Genomic DNA, 26,306 nt, shown 5'->3' with positions numbered 1-26,306 from the left:
TCAGAACACATTACTTAATTTAATTTTTGTACACCATAAATTTTAAATTTTTGAAAAATCTAATTCATCTTTTCTCTTGGATTGTCTATTTGGATAACAAGTGGTATCAAAACTTGATACTTAGTCCCTTTTGATCTAATGATCAAGAGTTAAAGATCACATGATAGCCCAAATTAGAGTGTCATTTATCGAAGAAAAATTGACAAATAGACCTTTTTTGTTTAATGGCATATTTATACATATTAGAAACTGCATATGACAATCCAAGTACTAGATTATAATCTTTAGAGTGCTATAATCAATAGCCTACACACATCCATAATCATAGTGGATGGCACATCACTCTCAAATCTAAAAAGAATTGAGATGACTTGAAAGAAGAGTGCCCTATAAGCCAATCGCAAGTATGTTGCGATGGACTTTCTTTATAATTTTTCAACTCATGCAATGATATTTGTTATTTGAGACATTGATTCATCATTTAGTTGTATCTTATTATATCTAAGAATATGATGAACCCCAAAGATTAGGACAATAATTTTAGGAGATATGAATGGGTCGTGCTAGTGAGATCAAAAATCTTAAAATTTTAATCTTAAATATTTTTTATCGTAAGAGCATTGAGTCAGAGATCAATATTTTGGATAGACTGGCATATCCTATGTATGCTCGATGGAGAGGGTGGCAGATATTACTAGCCACTAGTTGAAGAAAAAATGGGTAGTTCAAAGCATGTATTTTTAAAATTTTACAGCAGAATAATAAAAGATTAAATATTCTAATCTTCTAAACATGTCTTAGATTAGATCTAAACTACCATTAAGGATCTATGATATAAAAAATTTATATATAAAATCTAAAATAAAATAAAAAACTACATCGATCATATCAATGTCCTAAATTTGATCTAACCTTTAGATTCTGTCGGTAGAGTTCAGAACTCATCACCTTTTCGTGGGTGGATGATCTCTACTGTTGGTAAGTATGGAATGAAGCTCTCGCTGATGTCGAACAGCTACACAAGCATTCGACCTCTACGGATTGCCACACGAAGCCCCTCGGATTGATCAGCTCTCTGTGGGAGTGCTAGCTCACGCAGTCGGCTTCTGATGGCAGATCTGACTTGATCTCCTTCTTTGATCACCTCGAACCTTTTCAATATTGAAGATGGATTAGAGAAATATATTGGATGGTGGAGAAAATTTAGATTAATACTTTCTTCTCTTTAGTTTTTTCTTCACCCAAAAACCTAGAACAGTTCTAGGTCTCTCACCCAAGAGGAGAATGATCTCCTCTTTTGTTCATGCCAAGGAGGAAGGAAACCCACCCAACCCTCATGTCTCAAAGAAGTATTTTTGACCTTTTTTCTCTTTGGTATCTTATGGTGAAGAGCTCTCTTTTTTTGGCATACAAAATTGTGGCCTTTTTAGGGTTGTCGCACAAACCAGATAAAACAGGATAAGGGCTGGAGTTTGTTGCAATTCAAATCTTTTGAATTTTAATTAAACTTTAACTTTTTATCAATCTTATCAAACTTAAAGATGGACTTATCAAAGAAAATTGGGCATAAAAATCAGTTGGGAAGATCTCCTTTTCTCATATACAATAGACCTCTTCAAAAGCAGCCAACGTGTGGAAGGATATGGATAAGGTTTTAAGTTAAAATTCAAACTAATTTAAATTTAAATAAAAATCAATTAATTACTATCCTTAATAGATGACAAAATAAGGATTATTTTCTAATTTTCTCATATACAAATTGATTTTGTGTGGTGAGAAAAGGTGTGAGACAATTTAGGTGGTGCAAGGGATAGAGTCCTACTCATTTGGGACTCTAGGGTTTAACCTATTGGATTTCTTTCAAACCCAATCCAATTAGATCCAAATAAAATATAATAAACCTAATCTAATTAGACTTCTATAATCTAATTAAATTTGATCAAATCAATAAATTAATTGAGTCATAGATCCGATCAAATCAGGATTATTTCTCCCTTTTCGATTAGGTCATCTCATAACCTAATCAGACATGACCTGATTGAATCAAATTCAATCAGACTTGATCCAGACTTTAATACTCAATCAAATTGAGCTAATTATTAATTTAATTATTAATTAATTTTCTATTAATAATAGAGTCCAAGTCTAGTGGGACTCTTCTCTAGAGTCTCCATCCTGTGGGACTCTTCAGCAGAATCCCCATCAAGTGGGACTCTTCACCAAAGTCTCCAATGACTGGGACTCTTCAAATTAGCCAAGTGATCAGAGAGAAACTTCTAATGTATGTGACTCTATAGGTTCGAACCTAAATCGATAGCACAAGAACTGATTCCTATACCAATCGGAGTAACCATCTAGCAATGATACCCGATGTCCGGATAGGCCGAATGTATGCTAAGCAACACTCAAGAACTTATTTGAATATAGTTATCGTATAATTTATCTCTTTGATCCAAATTCTTAAGGTGACCTAGGGTTTAACTACCAACCCTGATATGGTCATCCGCATTGAATTTCAATTTTCAAAATCCATCACATGGATTACCCCGATCAAGGTTTTACTAAACTGAAACACACTGATATATTAACTCCTACTTATTCAAAGGGGTCAATTCCATCTTGACTCACACACCAACTTTACAAGTACTTGACTATATCCAAAAATCTTTCATCGCTGAATTAAAAATTTAGGTAGTCCGGCACCAAAGCATAGTGAGTTGCTTGCAAGTCACTGTGGTGATCTCACATCAGAGGGACATTTATACCTATATCCCTTCAGAGTGACTCTTGATAGTAGAGTACTTCAGAGTTGGTCATATTTAATAAAATATACTCTTATATTTTACCTGTATGCCATATTGGGTTTCGGTGGTGCAGCGGAAGGATTAGGTGTTTAAAATTTTCATTAAAAACATCTGATGCACCGAAAATCCTAATACCCAGAAACTCTTGACTATATCAATCAAAGTACAATAAAATAAATTTGGATCAGAAGAATACCTATAATGCTAATCTAATTTTCTAAAGGCATCCATGTGTCCACCCTCCAATGGTGATCCACACAAAAATTGAACCAAGGGCGATGCTCCTTCTTCACCTTGCTTCAAGAGTTCTAGCCCCTAGAACTCAATCAGCCACCAATCGATCATATTATCCTCCAAACCTGAGTCTGAACCTTTCTGAACCATCCACTGGACTTGACTACCTTTTTCTAGACCTCTTAAACCCTTAGAGCTATTAAGATTCGATTTGTCTTAAAAGAACAAGCCTTGTCCTAAAACCTAGAGTTGTAAGAGAGGGAGAGAGGGAGTGGATAAGGGATGTAAGAATTAAATGATCACCCCATCTGCCATCCCCTATTTATAGCACCAGATGGGGCACTAATAGAGAAGGCATGTCTCATCTGGTAAGGTATATCAAGTCCTTGTATCACTTATCTGAGAGTCCTTAAACAGAAGGACTCTTCAAGGGGTGATATGTCAATTCCTGCCTTCTCACGTGCGCATGCCTAGAGCAAGATGCATTTCGCATCTCTTCACACATCAGATTAGTATTAAATTTTGCTACATAAACTTTTGCTCAAATATGAATGCCATCACCAAATGACACATTATTTGGATAATAGTTCATATGTGAGAAGGACTCTTCACCGAAGAGACGTGCAAGCACCTTCTCCCTATTGCGCTCGTGCACGCCCAGAAAAGGGTGTGAAAAGCAACCTTTCTTAATCTGATAATTTTTTAGATTTTTACCATATGATTAGAACTTAAAATTGATCCTTATCACAAAAATTATCAGATAGAAAGTTACTTAATGCTCCATAAACAGAAGGAGACTTTGCATCCCTTTGCGCATCCAGAAAAAACTGTCACGCACACAGCAAAGATTCAAGCAATTTTTTCATGCATAATATAATAGAGTTTTCATACTTCAAAAGATGCCTAAGGGGTTCATCATCTGATCTACTTGCCATAAAAAATAAAGGCCCAAAACAGAAGGATTCTTAGTCCTTCTCTATGCCACAAATAAAGTGCGCATGCATTCTGCATATTAGCACCAAGAGTCCTTCTTAAGTTTGACTCTTAGTTATTTAGTGTATACACCAGATATGGTGCCTCTTTTTAGCTGCTTCTAGGTGGCTTGATCTGACCCAAATGGTCACTAAATTGGGCTAGAAAATGAGCAAGGCATGAGACCAAATTGATCTCTAAAAGAGCTAGGGATTCCACACATGCTAGCATGCTTACTGGAACCCTGATTGAATCCAAAATTTCAATCAACCTTTTTAAAAAGGGTCCTTGGCCAATTTCTATATGTGTGTGACCCATTGGGTTTCATGTCTAGCTAGTAGTAGATTCAGATATAAGTTGACCTAATTTGATTAGAATTTAATCTAACCGATTTAGGTCCAATCGAGCTAACCCGATTTTAGTAATTAGAACTCTTTCTAATTGGCATTTGAATTAAACTCTTTAATTTAATCAAAAATTTATAAGTCAAGATTGACGTCTGACAATGTATCATGACTATCCAGAAGATGTGAAAATTTGATAGAAATACCAAATATGCTCTTCACTGGCAAGTTACCATGCAATACAATCCTTCGATCATCCCAGCATCCTGAATATGTTCATGAGTATGGAATCATGTCAAACTCAAACACATATTCATATCGATTCTCAATTAACCAATGATGACTCTAATAAAAAAGTATTAGAAACTCTTTCTAATCTCCTTCCTACTTTTGGCCAAAAGATTTTTTCTGAGTCATCTACGAATGAGAATACACAGGATGCGATCTCCTCTTACTAGGAGCAATCGATTCCATGTTGACCTACTCACAACCTTCATATACACTCCACCATATCCAGAACACCCCGTACATATCTTAATTCCATGCCTGGGTATGAACCAAAATATGGATTTATATGCATAAGATTCTATGGTGGTCTCAGGTCTAAGGATCACTTGCACAACTCTCACTTAGAGAACCATCTTTGACATGCAAGTAAGGCTTTCATAAGATGTTCTCTTTCATCGAGTCAATTTAGTAGATTTATTTTCTAAATGAGTACCCACATCCTTGTATTAGTGTCCCACACAAGTGGCTAGTGAGATCTGTCACTCTCTCTATCGAGCATACATAGGATGTGCCAGTCTATTCGAAATATTGATCCCTGACTCAATGTTCCTACGATCAGAAATATTTAAGATTAAGATTTTAAGATTTTAGGTCTCACTAGCATGACCCATTCATGTCTCCTAAAATCGTTGCCCTAATCTTTGGGGTTCATCATAATCTTAGACATAATAAGATGCAGCTAATATGATGAATCAATGTCTCAAATAATAAATATCATTACATGAGTTAGAAAATTATAAAGAAAAGTCCCATCGCAACACACTTATGATTGGCTTATAAGGCACTCTTCCTTAAATCTCCCACTTGTACTAAAGCCATCACCTTTATATCTCATATAATCAAGATGGCGAATATATAGCTGCTTTAGTATGGCCTTAGTGAATGGGTCTGTTATATTATTCTTTCTGTCTACTCATTCAAGGACAACATCTTGTCTCTAATGAGATGGAAGCGTCTGAGGATGTGCTTGGATCTATAATGAGACCTAGGTTCCTTAGCTTGAATAATGGCTCCAGTGTAATCACAATAGAGTGACACTAGTCCTTCATTCTTAGGAACTACTCCTAAATCCATGATGAACTTTTTTCATCCAGACACCTTCCTTAATGGCTTCACTAGCAGCGATGTACTCTGCCTCAGTAACTGAGTCACATATTATTTGCTGCTGGAAACTCTTTCAACTCACTATCCCATCATTTAAGGTAAACACATACTCTGATATCGACTTGCTATCATCCACTTTCCAATGATCCTCCTTTGGATCAACCTGAAATCTGCTAGCTACGCCCAAAGCATAAGCTACATCAGGCCTGGTACATAGCATGACATACATAATTGATCCCATACCGAAGCATGAGGAATTTCACTCATTCTTTTTCTCTCTTCTAGTGTCTTAGGATATATTTTCTTAGAGAGACGTATACCATGACTTGCAGGCAAGTAACCTCTCTTACTAGCCTCCATATTAAACCTCTTTAATATGAGATCTATGTACCGTGACTGGGATAAGCCTAACATCCTTTTAGATCTATCTCTATAGATCTTTATACCCAGTATATAGGATGCTTCACCCAAGTCTTTTATGAAAAACTTATTCGATAGCTAAGTCTTGACCGATTGCATTATTGGGATATCATTCCCAATAAGTAGTATGTCATCAACATACAAAACCAAGAAGACAACAGTACTCCCACTTGTTTTCTTATATACATATGGTTCATCCTTATTTTTGATAAAGCCAAACTCTTTGACTGTCATATCAAATCAGATGGTCTGGCTCCTCGAAGCCTGCTTTAATCTATAGATGGATCTCTTTAGCTTACATACTTGATTTGCCTTCCCACTTGAGACAAATCTCTCTGACTGAGTCATGTAGACTTCTTCCTCTAGATTATCATTGAGGAATGCGGTCTTGATATCTATCTGTCAGATTTTATAATCGTAGTATGCTGCTATAGCAAGCAAAATTCTGACGGACTTGAGCATAGCCACTAGTGAGAAGGTTTCATCATAGTCAGTTCCTTACTTTTGTCTGAAATCCTTCACCACCAACCTAGCTTTGTAGGTTTCTACTTGGCCATCTGCTCCGATCTTCTTTTTGAAGATCCACTTGCACCCTATTGGGGTCACACACTCAGGTGCATCAACTAAGGTCTATACTTGGTTGGTGTACATCGAGTCTATCTTAGATTTCATGTCTTCCAGCCATCTGTCTGAGTCTCTACTCATGACAGCTTTCGCATAGGTCAGTGGATCATGATCCTGAATGATGTTGATCATATTATCATCAAATCTCAGAGGTGCATGATGCACTGTATCTGACCTTCAGAGAGGAGGTGTGTATTATGGATGTACCTCATCTTTAGGTACTTCTGATTGAGGATCTTCTTATGGTCCAACCACTGATATTTCTAGATCGATTTGTAGATCATGAACTTCAGTAAGTTCAATATTCCTCCCACTGCCTCCTTCTTGGATGAGTTCATTTTTCAAGAAAGTGACGTGCCTACTAACAAATACCTTTTGTTCAGTAGGATAGTAGAAGTAGTATCCATTAGTTTTCTTAGGATACCCTACAAACCTACATTTATCTGATCTAGCACTAAGCTTATGTCCAAAAATATTTCTGACATAACTAGGACAGCCCCAAGTCTTAAGATGTTTAAGATTAGGCTTCCTTCCCTTCCATATCTCATATGGTGTGCTTGCAACAGACTTTAAAGGTACTCTGTTTAATATGTATGCGGCAGTCTCTAGGGCATATCTCCAAAAAGATATTGAGAGATCAGTGAAGCATATCATGGACCGCACCATATCCATTAAAGTATGATTCCTCCTTTCTACTACACCATTTAACTGAGGTGTATAAGAGGGGTCCATTCAGAGAGAATACCTTTACTTTTAAGATGATCAAAAAATTTACTGGATAAGTATTCTCCTCCTCAATCAGATCGAAGAACTTTGATACTTTTTTCAGTTTGTTTTTCAACCATGCACTGATACTCTTTGAACTTATCAAAGGCTTCGGATTTATGTTTCATAAGATACACATACCCGAATCTCGATAAATCATCTGTAAAGATAATAAAATAGGAGTATCCACCTCTAGCCTGAGTTGTCATTGGTCCATATACATCCGTATGTATAGTTTAACAACTCACTTGCCCTCTCTCCATGTCCAGAAAATAGAGTCTTGGTCATCTTAACCATGAGACAAGATTCACAAGTTTCGAATGATTCATAATCATACGAGTCAAAGAATTTCTCTTTGTATAACTTGTTTATCCTTGACTCACTAATATGATCAAGGCGGCATTACCAGAGATATGTAATATTCACATCTTCTCTCTTTCTTTTCATATTTCTTTCAATATAAAAAATATTTTTATTGAGTGCGAGAATTAAAAGATTGTTATCAATATAACTACTGCCATAAAAGTCATTAGAAAAAAAATGGAGCATCCATTTCCCATTAGCCTTATTTCATAACCTTGTTTTGATAACAAAGATATAGAAATAATATTTCTAATGACCTTTGGCATGTAATAACAGTCTTTCAATACTAAAATTTTGCCTGAAGATAAATCAAGCATACAGGTTTCCACAGCCTCTACGCTAATAGACTCTCCACTTGTGCTATATAGCTCAAGGTCACCTCTTTTCAAACCTTTGATATTCTATAGTCGCTGTAATGAATTACAAATATGTAATCCATAGATGATATCTAATACCTAAGTATCAGAGTCTGAGCCACTCAATGAAAAATAGGTTTATATCATATACATACTTTTTGGTGCGATACTTGTACCCTGCTTCAAACTTGCAAGATTATTCTTGCAATTATACTTCCAGTGTCTTAACTTGTCACAAAATAAATAGTTAATATCCATATAGACATCTTTTGCCTTCTCATTATTACTGACCATCCCAAGGTCAGAAATATCCAGAATATTGAGTTCTTCTCCGATATGAACCTAACTTGCAAGTTTCTCAACCCATCCACATAGTTGAGATCGATCAATATATTTTTATTTATGGTGTTATGCAGTGAAAATAAAGAAGCCATAATGCAGACTTAAATCTGCATAAATAAAGAACAATAGTATAAGTAGACCACTCATGTTTGATATACATAACTAGATGAGAATTTTTAAACTAGTTATATCTCTCACTATTTTATCAGATATCATAGCCCGTTCCTATGGTGAACGAGAAACCCTAATCTAATTTTTAATGGGGTTGAGACTCTAATCCTCAATGAAGCCTTGTGGATATCACAACAAACCTCAATGAGTTTCAAGGTAAAAAAATATATCCAATTACATCTCATGCAACTCTCAACATAATCTGCCTCTAAAAATACTCATAGCCTTGTGGATATCACAACATCTATAATATTTTTAGTTAAGTCAAACCCTTCATTTCTATACAGTCATATCTGAAAAATGCTGTCCTTGTGGATATCACAATAAAGTAACATATCCAAATATGCCGTAAATATATAATATGCACCAAACAAACCACATCAATCTCCATAGCAAGCCTTGTGGATATCACAACAAACCTACTATGGTTTTTGATAGGATATTGACTAAGCATGAAGGAAGGATATGTAGTATTTTAAATACTGAGCTACCTTCATTCAAGATTCAAACTAATTCAATTGGCAGAAAAGTATTAAGATTGGTGGGGGTCCCCCTATTCTTTTCTTAGACACCAATAAAATTGACCAGGCCAGCAACGGAACCAATTAAATAACCACCGTACTTGAAACACTCCTTAGACACCAATTGATTAATCGATTCAAGAAATAGGTTAGCTACTGATTCATAACACTATGACTTAATATAATTTTTATGAGGGCTTTAATGGTCTCAAGCATATCTTAATTCAATCACAATGATGCACTATTATAGTTATATCTTAATAATCATAACAACTAATCATGGCATCTATTTATATCTCTAAGATATAAAATCATAATCATTCAATATGATTATAACTAAGCATCTCAAGCATACCACATATGCATAAAGTTCTAATGACATGCATGAATACAAAATATTCTTTTTGTGGTTCTTCTTCTTAGGACATCACAATGGCACCCCTACGCACATAAGAGTATCCTATTGAATAGGAAGAGATGGTCTCTGAACCCTACTTGCTCTTATGACTGGATGGCCTGGTGATGAACCTCAATTAGAGTACTAAGCTACTATAAAAATTCTATACATATATCATACATTTTATATTTAAAACATATCTCTAAGACATACTAGGGTTTGGATGTTCAATCGGGTTCAACCCTTGAGCCGACTTGAACCAAACCAAAATTCCATGTTTGATCACAATCAAAATAACATTCTAATCTTTAATTATATAGATCAAGGTAGGCTCTGATATCACTATTGGGTTTCGGTGGTGCAGTAGAAGGATTAGGTATTTAAAATTTTCATTAAAAATATCCGATGCACCGAAAATTCAATGCCCAGAAACTCTTGATTATATCAATCAAAGTACAATAAAATAAATTTAGATCAGAAGAATACCTGTAATGCTAATCCAATTTTCATAAGGCATCCATGTGTCCACCCTTCACTGGTGATCCACACAAAAATTGAACCAAGGACAGCACTCCTTCTTCACCTTGCTTCAAGAGTTCTAGCCCCTAGAACTCAACAGCCACCAATCGATCAGATCTTCCTCCAGACCTGAGCCTGAATCTTTCTGAACTATCCACTCTACTTGACTACCTTTTTTTAGACCTCTTAAATCCTTAGAATATTAGATTAGGCTTGTCTTAAAAGAACAAGCCTTGTCCTAAAACCTAGAGTTGTAAGAGAGGGAGAGAGGGAGTGGATAGGGGATGTAAGAATTGAATGATCACCCCATCTTCCGTTCCTTATTTATAGCACCAGATGGGGCACTAACAGAGAAGGCACATCTCATCTGAAAAGGTATATCAAGTCCTTGTATCACTTATCTAAGAGTCCTTAAACAGAAGGACTCTTCAGAAAGTGATACGTCGATTCCTGCCTTCTCATGCGCGCATGCCAAGAATGAGAAGCTTTTTGCATCTCTTCACACATCAGATTAGTGTGAAATTTTTCTACATAAACTTTTGTTCAAATATAAATGTCATCACCAAATGACACATTATTTGGATAAGATTTCATATGTGAGAAGGACTCTTCATCGAAGAGACGTGCGAGCACCTTCTCCCTATCGCGCGTGCGCATGCCCAGAAATGGGTGTGAAAAGCAACCTTTCTTAACTGATAATTTTTTAGATTTTTACCACATGATCAGCACTTAAAATTGATCCTTATCACAAAAATTTTCAGATAGAAAGTTACTTAAGACTCCCTAAACAAGAGTCTTGAATCCCTTCACGCATCCAGAAAAAACTGTCACACACGCAACAAAGCTTCAAGCAATTTTTTCATGCACAATCTAATAGATTTTTCATACTTAAAAGGATTAGATAGGTGGTTCATCATCTGATCTACTTGTCATAAAAAATAGAGGCCCAAAATAGAAGGATTCTTAGTCCTTCTCTATGCCACAAATAAAGTGTGCATGCATTCTGCATATTAGCACCAAGAGTCCTTCTTAAGTTGGACTCTTAGTTATTTGGCGTGTACACTAGATATGGTGCCTCTTTTTGACTGATTATAGGTGGCTTGACCTAACCCAAATGCTCACAAATTGGGCTAGCAAATGAGCAAGGCATGAGATCAAATTGATCTCTAAAAGAGCTAGGGATTCCACACGTGCTAGCATGCTTACCGGAACCCCGATTGAATCCAAAATTCTAATCAACCTTTTTAAAAAGGTCCTTGACCAATTTTTATATGTGTGTGACCCATTGGATTCCATATCTGGTTAGTAGTAGGTTCAAGTATAAGTTGACCTAATTTGATTAGAATTTAATCTAACCAATTTAAGTCCAATCGAGCTAATCCGATTTCAGTAATTAGAACTCTTTCTAATTGGATTTTGAATTAAACTCTTTAATTCGATCAAAAACTTACAATCAAGATTAACATCTAGCAGCATATCATGACTACCTAGAAGATATAAAAATTTGATGAAAATACCAAATATGCCCTTCAGTGGCAAGTTATCGTGCAATACAATCCTTCGATCATCCCAGCACCCTGAATATATTCATGAGTATGGAATCATGTCAAACTCAAACACATATTCATATCAATTCTCAATTAACCAATGGTGACTCCAATAAAGAAGCATTAGAAACTCTTTCTAATTTCCTTCCTACTTTTGTCAAAAAATTTTTTCTGAGTCATCTACGAATGAGAATACACAGGATGCGATCTTCTATTACTAGGATTGATTGATTCCATGTTGCCTACTCACAACCTTCATATACACTCACCATATCCAGAACACCCCGTATATATCTTAATGTCATGCCTGGATATGAACCAAAATATGGTTCATGTGCATAAGATTCTATGGTGGTCTCAGTCTAAGGATCACTTGCACAACTCCCACTTAGAGAACCATCTTTGACATGTAAGTAAGGCTTCCATAAGATGTTCTTTTCATTGAGTCAATTCAGTGGACTCATTTTTCAAATGAGCACCCACATCCTGTATTAGTGTCTCATACAAGTGGCTAGTGAGATCTGCCACCCTCTCTATCGAGCATACATAGATATGCCAGTCTATCCGGAACATTGATCCCGACTCAATGTTCCTACGATCAGAAATATTTAAGATTAAGTTTTAGGATTTTAGGTCTCACTAGCATGACCCATTCATGTCTCCTAAAATTATTTCCTAATCTTTGAGGTTCATCATAATCTTAGACATAATAAGATGCAGCTAATATGATGAATCAATACCTCAAATAATAAATGTCACTACATGAGTTAAAAATTATAAAGAAAAGTCCCATCGCAACATACTTACGATTGGCTTATAGGGTACTCTTCTTTCATGCCATACCAGCATCTCCACACTCCTTGGTTAAAAGGACAACCAACCTATATGGCACACAATGACCTACACTTGATATGTCTATTGTCGTAGTAATAACATATCATTTGATCGCGAACTCATTTAAGGACTAAACGATATATCTCCTATATCGAATCAAATAGTCCTAAGACTTCATCACATAATAAGAGTTCAAAATAAGATGTACACAGTGATAAAAAATTAAATAATATATATAATTTAATAATTTATATATAATTATAATGATAAGCACAACCGTCAACAGACTGACGATTGGCTTTGAGACAATTTCCAACAACTCCCACTTGGACTAAAGCCAATCGGTGCGGTATCGTATACCCATCATTTTGATTTGTAGTCTTCGAACTCCTTGACGTCGAGGGCTTTAGTAAATGAGTCGGTTAGGTTCTCCTTTTGTTGATCTTCTGAAGCTCGACGTCACCTCGATCCACGATCTCTCGGACCAGGTGGTAGCGGTGCAGAATGTGCTTGATCCGCTAATGTGACTTCGATTCCTTCGTCTGAGCAATGACACCAGTACTGTCGCAGTACAACAAGATGAGGCCATCAAAGGAGGGTGCCACTCTGAGCTCATTGATGAACTTTCGTAGCCACACAGCATCCTTTGCAGCATCGGATGCCGTGATATATTTTGTCTCATAAGGAGAGTCGGCCACAGTGTGCTGCTTGAAATTTTTCTAGCAGATTGCTCCACCATTCAGGGTATAAATATATCTCGACATGCTTTTGCTATCATCATGATCCGACTGAAAATTAGAGTCTGTAAATCCCATAAGTTTTAGGTCGGATTCTCTATAGATAGCCACTAATCCTTAGTATTTCTCAAATACTTAATGATGGTCTTTACGACTTCCAGTGATTCTCACCTGGATCGGACTAGTATCTGTTCACTACTCTAATAATATGCCACATCTGATCGCGTATATATCATGACGTACATAATAGATTCCACTACTGAAGCATATGGAATTCTACTCATACGCTCTCTTTCTTGAGAAGTTGTCAGATAATCACTCTTCGAGAGAAAAATTCTTTGGCCTATCGGAAGATAGCCTTTCTTGAAATTCTCCATGCTGAACCTTTTTGGCACAGTATCAATGTACGTCGACTAGGATAATCCTAGCAACCTTTTAGATCTATCTCTATAGATCTTCATCCCAAGGATGAAGGATGCTTCTCTCAAGTCTTTCAAGGAGAACTATGATGACAACCAAACTTTATTTTCTGTAACACTGGGATGTCATTCCTGATTAAGAGAATGTCATCGACATACAAAATAAAAAATACTACCACAGAGTTATTAACCTACTTGTATATGCAGGATTCCTCTCTATTCTTAATGAAGCCATACGTTCTGATCACTTTATCAAAATGCATGTTCCAACACCAAAATGCCTGCTTATGTCCATAGATGGACCTTTGAAGCTTGCGCACCTTAGACTCATCTATGGATATGAAACCTTCAGGTTGTATCATATACACCTCTTCTTCTAGCTCTCCATTTAGAAAGGCTGTTTTCACATCCATTTATCAATTTCATAGTCTAGATGTGCTGCTATCGCAAGCATAATCTAAATAGACTTGAGCTTTGCCGTAGGAGAAAATATCTCCTCATAGTCAATACCATAACGCTGACGGTAACTCTTAGCAACCAGACGGACTTTATAGGTCTCCACTTCCCGTCTGAGCCCTCTTCTTTTTGAAGATCCACTTACACCCTATGAGTTTTATCCCTTCAGATGGGTCAACCAATGTCCATACATTATTGATTTTCATGGACACCATTTCAAATTTAATGGCATCCAGCCACTTATCGGAGTCAGACCTCTGCATCACATCCATATAGGTGATCGGATCCTCTTATTCTCATCGAGTTCAATTGGATTCTCATCTCAAACTAAGAAACTGTAGTATCTATCCGGTTGATGTGGTACTCTACTTGATCTCCTTAAAGATGTTTCTACAATAGGTTCCAGATTTGATCTAATCAAGTCTGACTCAATGGATTTACTAGATTGTATCGGTTCTTCTACCGATCAAACTTCATCAAGTTCAATCTTTGAGGCATTAGTCCCTTCACCAAGGAACTCTTTTTTTGAAAAGATAGCCCTATTGCTAACGAACACCTTCTGTTCGACAGTAAGGTAGAAGTAATATCCCTTGATCTCTTTTGGATACCTTATAAATTGATATTTGTCAGATCTAGGTCCAAGATTATCAATTTTCAATCATTTGACATAAGCCAGACATCCCAAATCCTCAGGTGAGAGAGTGCTGGCTTACGTCCTGTCCACATCTCATGTGATGTTTTACTTACAGACTTACTCAGAACTTTATTTAAAATATAACAAGTCAACTCGAGTGTTTATCTCCAAAAAAAATTGATAGACTTGTAAAGCCATCATGGACCGAACCATGTCTCACAGGGTTTGATTCCTCCTTTCCAATACACTATTATACTGTGGTGTTCCAGGTGGGTCTATTATGAGAGAATCCCATTCTCTTCTAAGTATGTCAAAAACTCACTAGAGAGTATTTCATCCTCGGTCGGACCGAAGAGTTTTAATACTCTTTCCAGTTTGTTTCTCTATTTCATTATGAAATTGTTTGAACATTTCAAATGATTCTGACTTATGTGTCATTAAGTAGATATGCCCATACCTCGATAGGTCATCTGTAAATATAATAAAATAATAATATCCATCTCTGATACTAGTGTCATCGGTCTACATACATCAGTATGTATTAGACTTAGAACTTCACTGGCTCACTCACCTTTTCTAGTAAAAGGTGATTTGGTCAATTTTTCAAGAAGATAGGACTCATAGGTTGGGAGTGATTCACAATCACTGACTTCAAAGATTTCCTCTTGTATCAACCTATTTATTCTGTTCTTGTTAACATGACCTAACCTACAATATCAAAAGTAGATATCGAAGACATCACTAATTCTAGGGCATTTGTTGGATGTATACATTATACTAACAGATTGTGAAAATATGTAAATATCATTGTTCGTTGTCCATTCATCACATTAACATCATTCATAATGATATTAAAATTATTTCTTTTTATTGAAATTTCATAACCGTACATGGCCAAAAGGCCTACAGAAATAATATTCAATAAAAAAAGGACAAAGATGACATTTACTTAGAACAATTACTTTAGACTTGAATACAAGCTTAATAGTCCCTAATGCTAGAATTGGAATTGATCTTTCATCTCCAACATTAAGGAATCTTTTGCCTTCTTCAAATCTCCTACTGACCTGCAGACCTTGGAACAAATTACAAATATTAAAAAGGCTTTCGATATCTAATACCTAGGTAGTAGAATTATAAATTAAAAATTACAAGGTGTTATCATATAATTATCTTGTCCAGTAATAATTTATTTCTTTCTCGATCTGTTCGGATCCAGAGAGGCAATGTGTTGAGGATAATTCTTTTTTCAGTGCCCCTGCTTCTTGCAGTAGAAGCATTTTGTCTAACTCTGATCGGATTGGATTTCTTGATCTGACTGGATTTGAGGGCCCCAGCACTTTACACATTTTTTTGTTCTTTTATTTTTCTTTCCTTTCTTAAAGGATCGACGTCCAGAAGAAAACCCTCCCACAACATTCACCGACTCCTTTTGGAGCTGGTGATCCTTCTCAAAATTTTGCAATAACCAAGCAAACCATGGTAGTTAACTACAGACTTTGTCATTCGAAAATGAGTGAGGAAAAGAGGTAGGACTTGAGCAGAAAGTTCAAAATAGCATCTTTCCCCAACTGCTCATGCAGGAAAAAGTCGAGCTTGCTTAGATGCTCAATCATCTCGATCATGTACAATACATGATCAGTGACTAATGCTCTTTCCTCATTCAAGCGTTGAAGATGGCACAACTAGTCTTGTGCCTCTCAACATCGTCAGGTGTGCCAAAGATTCGTTCAACATTTGCAACATATCCTATGGCTAAGCATTCTCGAAACGATGGCTAAACTCATCATTCATCACCGCCAGCATAATACAACGAACTGTAGTTCGATTGTTGAGCCACTTCTGATAAGTGTCTCTGACCGTGCTACGTGCATTCGGATCTGGCTCCTCGGGTATCAGTTCTGTCAATATATACAAGATCTGTTCATGCTCCAGGACTATTTTGAGCTTTTGATACCAGCTATCAAAATTTGATCCCATCAATTTATCACATCTAATAGTGATCGGAGCGATAAGGTGGTGGCCATAACTACAAAAAGAAAAACGAGAACTTAATTAGTGTATGAATTGATTAAGCCTAAAGATATAGATTTTAGTCTAAAGATTCTTCCACTATTTTATTCGAATTGATAGTCTCTACTTTCAATTCGAAGAATTATACTAATTCTTAGTGGGTACTAGAATCCACATAGACTGCACCTGAGCCCGAGTGTAGCTCGGCCAACCCTTGTGTACCACGAGTAGTTTCTTAACCAATTATTTTACCAAACAATTTTTAGTATTCAATTTTGCCCCAGACACCTCTTCAGTAGGCGTGTGGTGCCTCCACTGAAGTTCTGGTTAGGTCCAACCATTAACATGCCAGAATTTAGTGTATCTAACAAACGAGTGACCAGGCCTGAGTGTGGCTCGACCAACCTGACCATCATCAGAAAGACACAACTAAAACAATATATTATGAATGATAATTCTGACAGTTAGATGAGCACCAAGCGTGTGGTGCCTCCAATAATCATCTAAACTATTGGACTCATTATCACCCAACTTAATGGGAGGCTATGATCTAGTTATCACCATAACTATTTTATTTTAGGGACCTAAAAATTTTAGAGGATTTAATTAGTTGAATTTAGAGATGAGATGAGACTTGACTAGTTAATGTTAATCCTCAAGTCAGATTTAAGAAGATTAAGCATAAGCTAGTCCAGCCAACTAGTCATAAATCCTCCTACTGGCTTTACCAAGTCATAAAAATGATTCAAGACAAGTTGAACTAGGGACACCTAAATCAGTCATACTAATTTCCTAGTTATGATGGGTCAACTCCAATCATTAAGTGATCTAATCAAAACATGATTCACCATGTTGGCCAAGTAAGTGAAATTGATGGGAGGGATATGTCATTAACTCGACATAGACTCAATCTATATGAGTAGCTCCCAATTAATGACCATCGATCAAAGCGCCATACTTACCTTAGATACCAACTGGTTAGTCATTTTTAATTTGATCAACTTATAGACTTGGATTTGACCATGGAGCTATGATCAAAGTCCATATTAGTCTAATCAAAGACATGGACTTGACTAACTACAACTATTGAAATTGATCAAGAGAAAAAATTGACCCAATCAGAATTAACTTTTAATTAGATTTGATCAATTACTAACATGGTCCATTATCAATGATTTCTAACCCTAGGTCTAATCTAGTTAAATGGACTTGACTCGAGCTAACCCATTAACCCATGAGTTATGAAATTAATGCCTTAGATCTTTGATTTTCAAATCTAGATCGCTTAGTTCTCGATTAAATTTTGGATTGATATGGATTCGGGTTCAGTGTTTGAAAATAGTTTTTAATTTTGTAAAAAATTTTACAATCAATCATCTAATGATCAAAATTTTAATTTCAAATCTAGTATATATTATTTCAGATCTAAAATAAAATTTTAAATTTTTTTTCATTATTCATCATCGTGAAAAAGACCGTGCAGCACCCCTACACGCCACAAGAGATCCCATCGAATGGGTAAATAGGATAGTGAAATCTTGATTTTTTCTATGACCAGACAGTTATGAGGATCTATCTAATCAGATTGCTATACTACTCAGATTTAAAATTAACTATTTAGATCTAATCTAAATAATTAAAATTAGATTATATGCAAAAAATTCATGTCATAAGAAATCTGGCTCTGATATCAAATGAAGAAAAAATGGATAGTTCAAAGCATGTATTTTTAAAATTTTACAGTGAAATAATAAAAGATTAAATATTTTAATATTTTAAATATATTTTAGATCAAATCTAAACTACTATTAAGGATCTATGATATAAAAAAATTATATATAAAATTTAAAATAAAATAGAAAACTGCATCGATCACATCGATGTCCTGAATTTGATCTAACCTTTAGATTATATCGATACAGTTCAGAACTCATCATATTTTCATGGGTTGATAATCTCCACTACTGGTAAGCATGGTATGAAGCTCTTGTTGATGTTGAGCAGCCACACAAGTATCTGGCCTCTATGGATGGTCCACACAAAGCCTCTCGGATCGATCAGTCCTTCGCGGGAGTGCTAGCTCGTTCAGTCGGCTTCTGATGGCAGATCTGACTTGATCTTCATCTTTGATTACCTCAAACTTTTTTGATGTTGAAGATGGATCAAAGAAGGATACTAGATGGTAGAGAAAATTTAGATGAAACTCTCTTCTCTTTGGTTTTTTTCTCATCCAAAAATCTAGAATGGTCTCCTCTTTGTTCATGCCAAGAGGAGAATGGTCTCCTCTTTTGTTCATGCAAAGAAGGAAGGAAACCCATCCAATCCTCACATTCCAAAGAAGTTATTTTGACCCTCTTTTTCTCTGATATCTCATGGTGAAGAGCTCTCTTCTTTTGGCATACAAAATTATGACCTTTTTATGGTTGTCGCACAAACCAGATAAAACAGGATAAGGGTTGGAGTTTATTGTAATTCAAATTCTTTTGAATTTCAATTCGACTCTAACTTTTTCTCAGCCTTATCAAACGTAAAGAGGGACTTATCAGAGAAACTTAAACACAAAAATAAGTTGGGAAGACCTCCTTTTCTCATACACAATAGACCCCTTCAAAAGTAGCCAATGTGTGGAAGGATATGGATAAGGTTTTAAGTTGAAATTCAAACTAATTTGAATTCAAATCAAAACCAATCAATTTCTATCCTTAATAGATGACAAAAGAAGGATTATTTTTTAATTTTTTCATGTACAAATTGATTTTGTGTGGTGAGAAAAGGCGTAAGACAATTTTGGTGGTGCAAGGGATAAAGTCCTACTCATTTGGGACTTTAGGGTTTAACCAATTGGATTTCTTTCAAACCCAATCCAATTAGACCCAAATAAAATATAGTGAACCTAATATAATTAGACTCTTATAATTTTAATTAAATTTGATCAAATCAATAAATTAATTGAGTCATAGATCTGATCAAATCAGGATCATTTCTACCTTACCGATTAGGTCATCTCATAACGTAATCAGACTTGACCTGATTGAATTAAATTCAATCAAACTTGATCCAGACTTTAATGCTTAATTAAATTAAGCTAATTAATAATCTAATTACTAATTAATCCTCCATTAATGATAGAATCCAAGTCTAGTGGGACTCTTCTCTAGAGTCCCCATCCAGTGGGACTCTTCTCCAAAGTCCCCATTGACTGAGACTCTTCAGATTAGCCAAGTGATTAGAGAGAAATTTCTAATGTGTATGATCTCATAGGTTCAAATCTAAGTCAATAGCATAAAAATTGATTTCTATACCAATCAGAATAGCCATCTAGCAATGGTACCCGACGTCCGGATAGGCCGAATGTATGCTAAGCAACACTCAAGAACCTATTTGAATATAGTTACCATATAATTCATCTTTTTGACTCAAATGCTCAAGGTGACCTAGGATTTAACTACCAACCCTGATATGGTCATCTATATTGTATTTTAATTTTTGAAATCCATCACATGGATTACCCCGGCCAAGGTTTTACTGAATTGAAACACACTGATACATTAACTCCTAGTTATTTGGAGGGGCCAATTCTATCTTGACTCACACACCAACTTCACAAGTACTTGACTATGTCCAGAAATCTTTCATCACTGAATTAAAAATTTTTATAGTCCAGCACCAAAGCATAGTGAGTTGCTTGTAAGTCACCATGGTGATCTCAAGTCAGAGGGACACTTATACCTATATCCCTTCGGAGTGACTCTTGACAGTAGAGTGCTCCAGAGTTAATCATGTTTAGTGAAATATACTCTTATATTTTACCTATATGCCATAGCAGCATCTTAACATTTCTTGGTTAAGAGGATGACCAACCTATATGGCACACAACGACCTACACTTGATATGTCTATCATCCTAGTAATAGCATATCATTTGATTGTGAACTCATTTAAGAACTAAATGATATATCCTCCTATATCGAATCAAATATTCCTAAGAACTTCATCACATAACAGGAGTTCAAAATGAGATGTACACAATGATGAAAAAACCAAATAATATTTATTAATTCAATAATTCAGATATAATTACAATGATAAGCACAACTGTTAACAGACTGATGATTGGCTTTGAGACACAATTTTCAATACTTGTGTGAGATACTAATACAAAGATGTAGGTACTCATTTGAAAATGAGTCCACTGAATTGACTCGATGAAATAGAATATCTTATGGAAGCCTTACTTGTAGTCAAAGATGGTTCTCTAAGTGAAAGTTGTGCAAGTGATCTTTAGACCTAAGATCACCATAGAATTTTGTGCACATGGATCCATATTTTGGTTCATATCTAGGCATGGCATTAAGACATGTACTGGGTATTTTGGATATAGTGGAATATGTATGAAGGTTGTGAATAGATCAACATGAAATTGATCACTCTTAGTAAGTGGAGATCGCATCTTATGTCTCATTCCTAGATGACTCAAAAAAAATCTTTTGGCCGAAAGCAGGAAAGAGATTAGAAAGAGTTTCTAATGCTTTACATCCAAATCATCATTGGTTAATTGAGAATCGATATGAATATGTGTTTGAGTTTGATATAATTCCATACTCATGATCATATTCAGGATGCAGGGATGATAGAAGGATTGAATTGCATGGTAACTTACCACTGAAGGATATATTTGATATTTTTATCTAATTTTATATCTTCTAGATAGTCATGATACATTGCTAGATATTAATCTTGACTTATAGATTAGATCAAATTAAAGAGTTTAATTCGATCGTCAATTAGAAAGGATTCTAATTGTTAAGCTCGGGTTAGCTTGATTGTGTAGGAACCAGATCTAGGATTTCAGGGTTAGATCTTGAAAGTTTTTCAAGATCATACAGCGGAAGACTAAAATAAATCAAAATTTATTTTCTAAAACCAGAGAATCCCTAGATCTAAGATCCTATTACATGATTATTACATGGCATTAAATCTGAAATTAAAATATATAAATATAGCATGAACTACATGTTGATCATATCAACATGTTTTTATACCACATCTAATGTATGTATTAAACAATAGATCAAATCTATTACCTTGCAAGTTAGATGCTCTAACCTCTCTGATCCGAGCTTAAGGATGATGTTGCAAGCCGCACATGCGTCCGACCTCTACGAGTCGTCCACACGAGCCCACAAATCTCGATCAGAAGTCCTGCTTCAGGAAATCAGCACAGTATGCTAGTACTGCGCTGATCCTTCTTTGATGGTTGATCAGGTGCCTCCTTCTTCTTGATTTGGACTCTTCCAAAGATGGAAAGTAGAAAGAGGAGTTTCAGATCTGAGATACTCTCAGAAAACTCAAGATGGAGGGAGGAAAGATATGAAAATAAAAACCCTAGAAGAAGACCCTCTTCTTCTTCACGTTTTTCTCTCTAAACGCCCTAACTTGCGTCTTTTATATCTCCACGACCCAAAGGTATTTCTTTTTGATTTTTGTATGGCACAAAGGACTCTCAAATCTCTGACTCCTATTAAAATTTTACAAAGAAACTTATCTTATATAGAGAGATATGATAGAGTCCTTGTCTAGGTCAAACACCTAGTCAAGGCTTATCCAAACATGGCAAGTTAAGGGACGCCCAACTCTTGAGCATCTCCTCCATATTTTCATGCATGGATCACTAGCAAAGGGTTCACAATATAAACCCTAAAAGCCATGAAAATTCCAAAATAAATTTGGATAAATTCGGTGCAAAATTGAAAGAGTTTTGGATTTCTAAAACTCTATCTCATAGAATTCGAAATCCAAACTTATTCCTTTTAGATTTGATCCAAACCACCTTCCATGTAAGAAAGAAGAGAGGAGACCTTTTGTGAACGTGGGAGAGATCTGAGAGAGGGCTTTTGTCACACAAAATAAGTGGAGATTGGCATTGAATAAGAGAGAGGGCGTGGAGAAGGCTTATGTGGCGCAAGGTGGAATCCTAGTCTTACTAGGATTCTGTCTTATAACTTGTTTTAATTTGATTTTCCAAACCAAATCAAATAAAAATTAGATCAACCCAATTAAAATAGGTCTTAACCTAATTAAGAACCTAATTTAATCAGATTAAATTAGATTTAATTTTCTAATCAAATTAGAAATTAGATTGACCAAAGTCCTAGTTGAACTAGGACTAGTTTTTCCTTGCACTTGGCTTATCCAATAAACTAATTGGACTTGATCCAATCAAACCCAAAATAAATCTAATTAAATCATATTTAATTAGACTTAATCTCAGCCCATTGGCTTAATCAAATTAAGCCAATTAGCAATCGAATTGCTAATCGATCCTCCTGCAACACTTGCACTAGGTTAAATGTCAATCGTATTGATCATTTAACCCTAGAACGATTCTTAATCGTTGATCAACCATCTGATCGGATCATGAACTCTAATGTGTGTGACCTCATAAATCCAAACTTAAGCCGGTAGCATAGAAACAAATTCCTATACCAATCGAAGTGACCATCTAGCAATGGTACCCGACGACCGGATAGGTCGAATGTGTAGAACAACATCCTTAGAACCCATGCGGATATAGTTTTCATATAATTCATCTCCTTCACCAAAATGATCATAGGACACCCCAGAGCTCAACTGTCAACTCTGATCAGGTTGTCCACATTGTATTTCAAAATATCAAATCCATCTGATGGATTACCCTGGCCAAGGTTTTGCTAAATTGAAATATAGCGACTCATTCTTCTCCAACTCTTGGAGTGGTCAATCCCATCTCGATCACACTCTGACTTCATAAGTACTTGACTGTGCCCAGAAGCCTTCCGTCCCTGAATTAGAAATTTAGTTAGTCCAGTACCAGAGCACAGTGAGTTGCTTGCAAGTCACTGAGGCGATCTCAGGTCTAAGGGACACTTATACCTATATCCCATCAGAGATATTCTCGACAGTAGAATACTCTGGAGTTGGTCACGTTCAATGATGATGTACCCTTACATCTCACCTGTATGCCATACCAGTGTCTCCACACTCCTTGGTTAAGAGGACAACCAACCCATATGGCCTACAACGACCTATGCTCGATAGAAGCTGTCGTCCTTATTAACAACCTATCATTTGGTCGTGAACAGTTTTAAGGACTAATCGATAAATCCTCTCTTTATCGAACCTAAATAGTCCTAAGGACTTCATCATAACAACGGAGTTCATTAGAAGATGAAAGCTTATGATGAAGATGCCAAATATATTTTATTTATTAACAAATCAATTACAATACTTGGTTGCTCAACCATCAACAGCTTGATGATTGGCTTTTTGGGACACATTTCCCAACAGATTGCACCTAAATCGGTTAGATTAAAGTCTAATCAAATTAGGTCAACTTGCATCTAGATCTATTACTGACTAGATGTGAAATCCAATGGATCATGTATATATAAAAATAGGCCAAGGATCCTTTTGATAAGGTTGATTGGAATTTTGGATTCAATCAGAATTCTCAGTAAGCATGCTAGCACGTGTGGAAACCCTTGCTCCTTTGGATATCAATTTGGTCACATCCTTTGCTAATTAGCTTATCCAATTTGATGGGTATTTGGGTCAGGTCATGCCACCTAGAAGCAGCCCAAAAAGAAGTGCCACATCTCAAATTAATGCCATATTTGAAGAGTCCAAGTTGTGAAGGACTCTTGGCGCATTGCATGTGTGTGTTGGAATGAGCAGAAGGAGTCCTTCTGGCATGGGATTAAGATGCATGTGCAGCCCACATCACCCTTCATCCTCTGATGCACATCTCAAAATATGAGATGGACTTTTTCTGGATTATTTGTGGTAGAGAAAAATTAGAAACGAGAAGGGTCTCTTGCGCACATGCGTTGAAGCGTCGCATCTTTCCTCATTTTAGAGAGTCCTTTTCCTAATCAAATGCATTCAAATTGGAATGATTATTTTTGATAATATTCCATATTTGATCATATATTTTTTGTGATTTTTTTGGATTTTTTTTAGACCTATCAGATGGCCAAATGGATACCAGAAACTTCCTCGCATGCGTGCATGCATGGTGATCAGAACTCACATGAAGAGGTGTGAGGATAACATCCTTCCATAAGATTTTTATCACCTTATTAAGTTTTCTAGAATTAGAAACAAGTCCCCTATCCACATAGATTTTTGTGGATTTTTTTAATTTGTGAAGGGATGTGAAAACATCCCTTCTCTGGTCATGCACATAGGTGAAGGTACTGATCAATGTATCATTGATAAGAGTCCTTCTGCTTGAAGGAACTCTTATCTCTGATAATCTGATTAGATAAACCTCTTGGATGGGGTGTGTCCCTCCCTTTTGGCATCCATTTGGTGGCTATAAAAAGGCTCGGGCACTGGGTGTCCGAGGCATTCAGAAAACCTTTCCAATTTATCTTTGTTGCTCTCCCTTCTTTCTTACAACCCATCTTAGTTTCAGGATGAGGCTTTGGGATTTAAGATAAAGCCTTATCTGGTCCAAACAAGGGTTGTGAGTGTTCTAAAGAAAGAAATCAAAAGTCCAAAGAAGGTTCTGAGAGAGTTGAGTTAGGTTCTTGGAGAAACCTGACCGGTTCAAGGCTAGTCGAGTTCTAGGGGCTAGAACTCTTGAAACAAGGTGAAGGAGGAGTGCTGTCTTTGGTTCAATTTTTATGTGAATCACCATTGAAGGATGGATACTTGGATCCCTCATGGAAATTAAATTAGTGCTACAGGTATTCTTCTTATCCTAGTTTACATTTATTGTACTTTGATTGATATAGTTAAGAGTTTCTGAGCATTAGGATTTTCGGTGCATTTGATGTTTGGAATGAAAATTTTAAACACCTAACCATTTCACTACACCATCGAAACTCAATAGTGGTATCAGAGCCTATCTTGATCTATATAATCAAATATTAAATTATTATCTTGATTGTTATCAAGCTTGGGTTTTCGGTTTGGTTCAACTTGAGTCAAGGGTTGAACCCAATTGAACATCCAAATCCTGACGTGTTTTAGAGATATATTTTGGTTAAATGCATGATGTATGTATAGAATCTTTCTTAGTAGCTTAGTACTCTAATTAGAGTTCATCATCAGGCTGTCCAATCATAAGAGCAAGTAGGATTCATTGACTCTCTCTTCCTATTCCATAGGGTACTCTTATGGCGTGTAGGGGTGCCATTGTGATATCCCAAGAAGAAGAACCACAAAAAGAGTATTTTATATTTATGCATGTAATATGCTATGTTATAATCATATTGTATGATTATGTTTTCATATCTTAGAGATATGAGTAGATGCCATGATTAGTTGTTATGATTGTTAAGATTCAACTATAATAGTGTATCATAGTGATTGATTAAATTAGGATGTGCTTGAGATCATAAAAGCCTTCATAAAAATTATATTAAGTCATAGTATTGTGAACCAGTAGCTGACCTATT

The sequence above is a fragment of the Elaeis guineensis genome, chromosome 4 (assembly GCF_000442705.2).
Source record: "Elaeis guineensis isolate ETL-2024a chromosome 4, EG11, whole genome shotgun sequence".
Classification (NCBI taxonomy): Eukaryota; Viridiplantae; Streptophyta; class Magnoliopsida; order Arecales; family Arecaceae; genus Elaeis; species Elaeis guineensis.
This window is presented reverse-complemented; position numbering follows the sequence as displayed.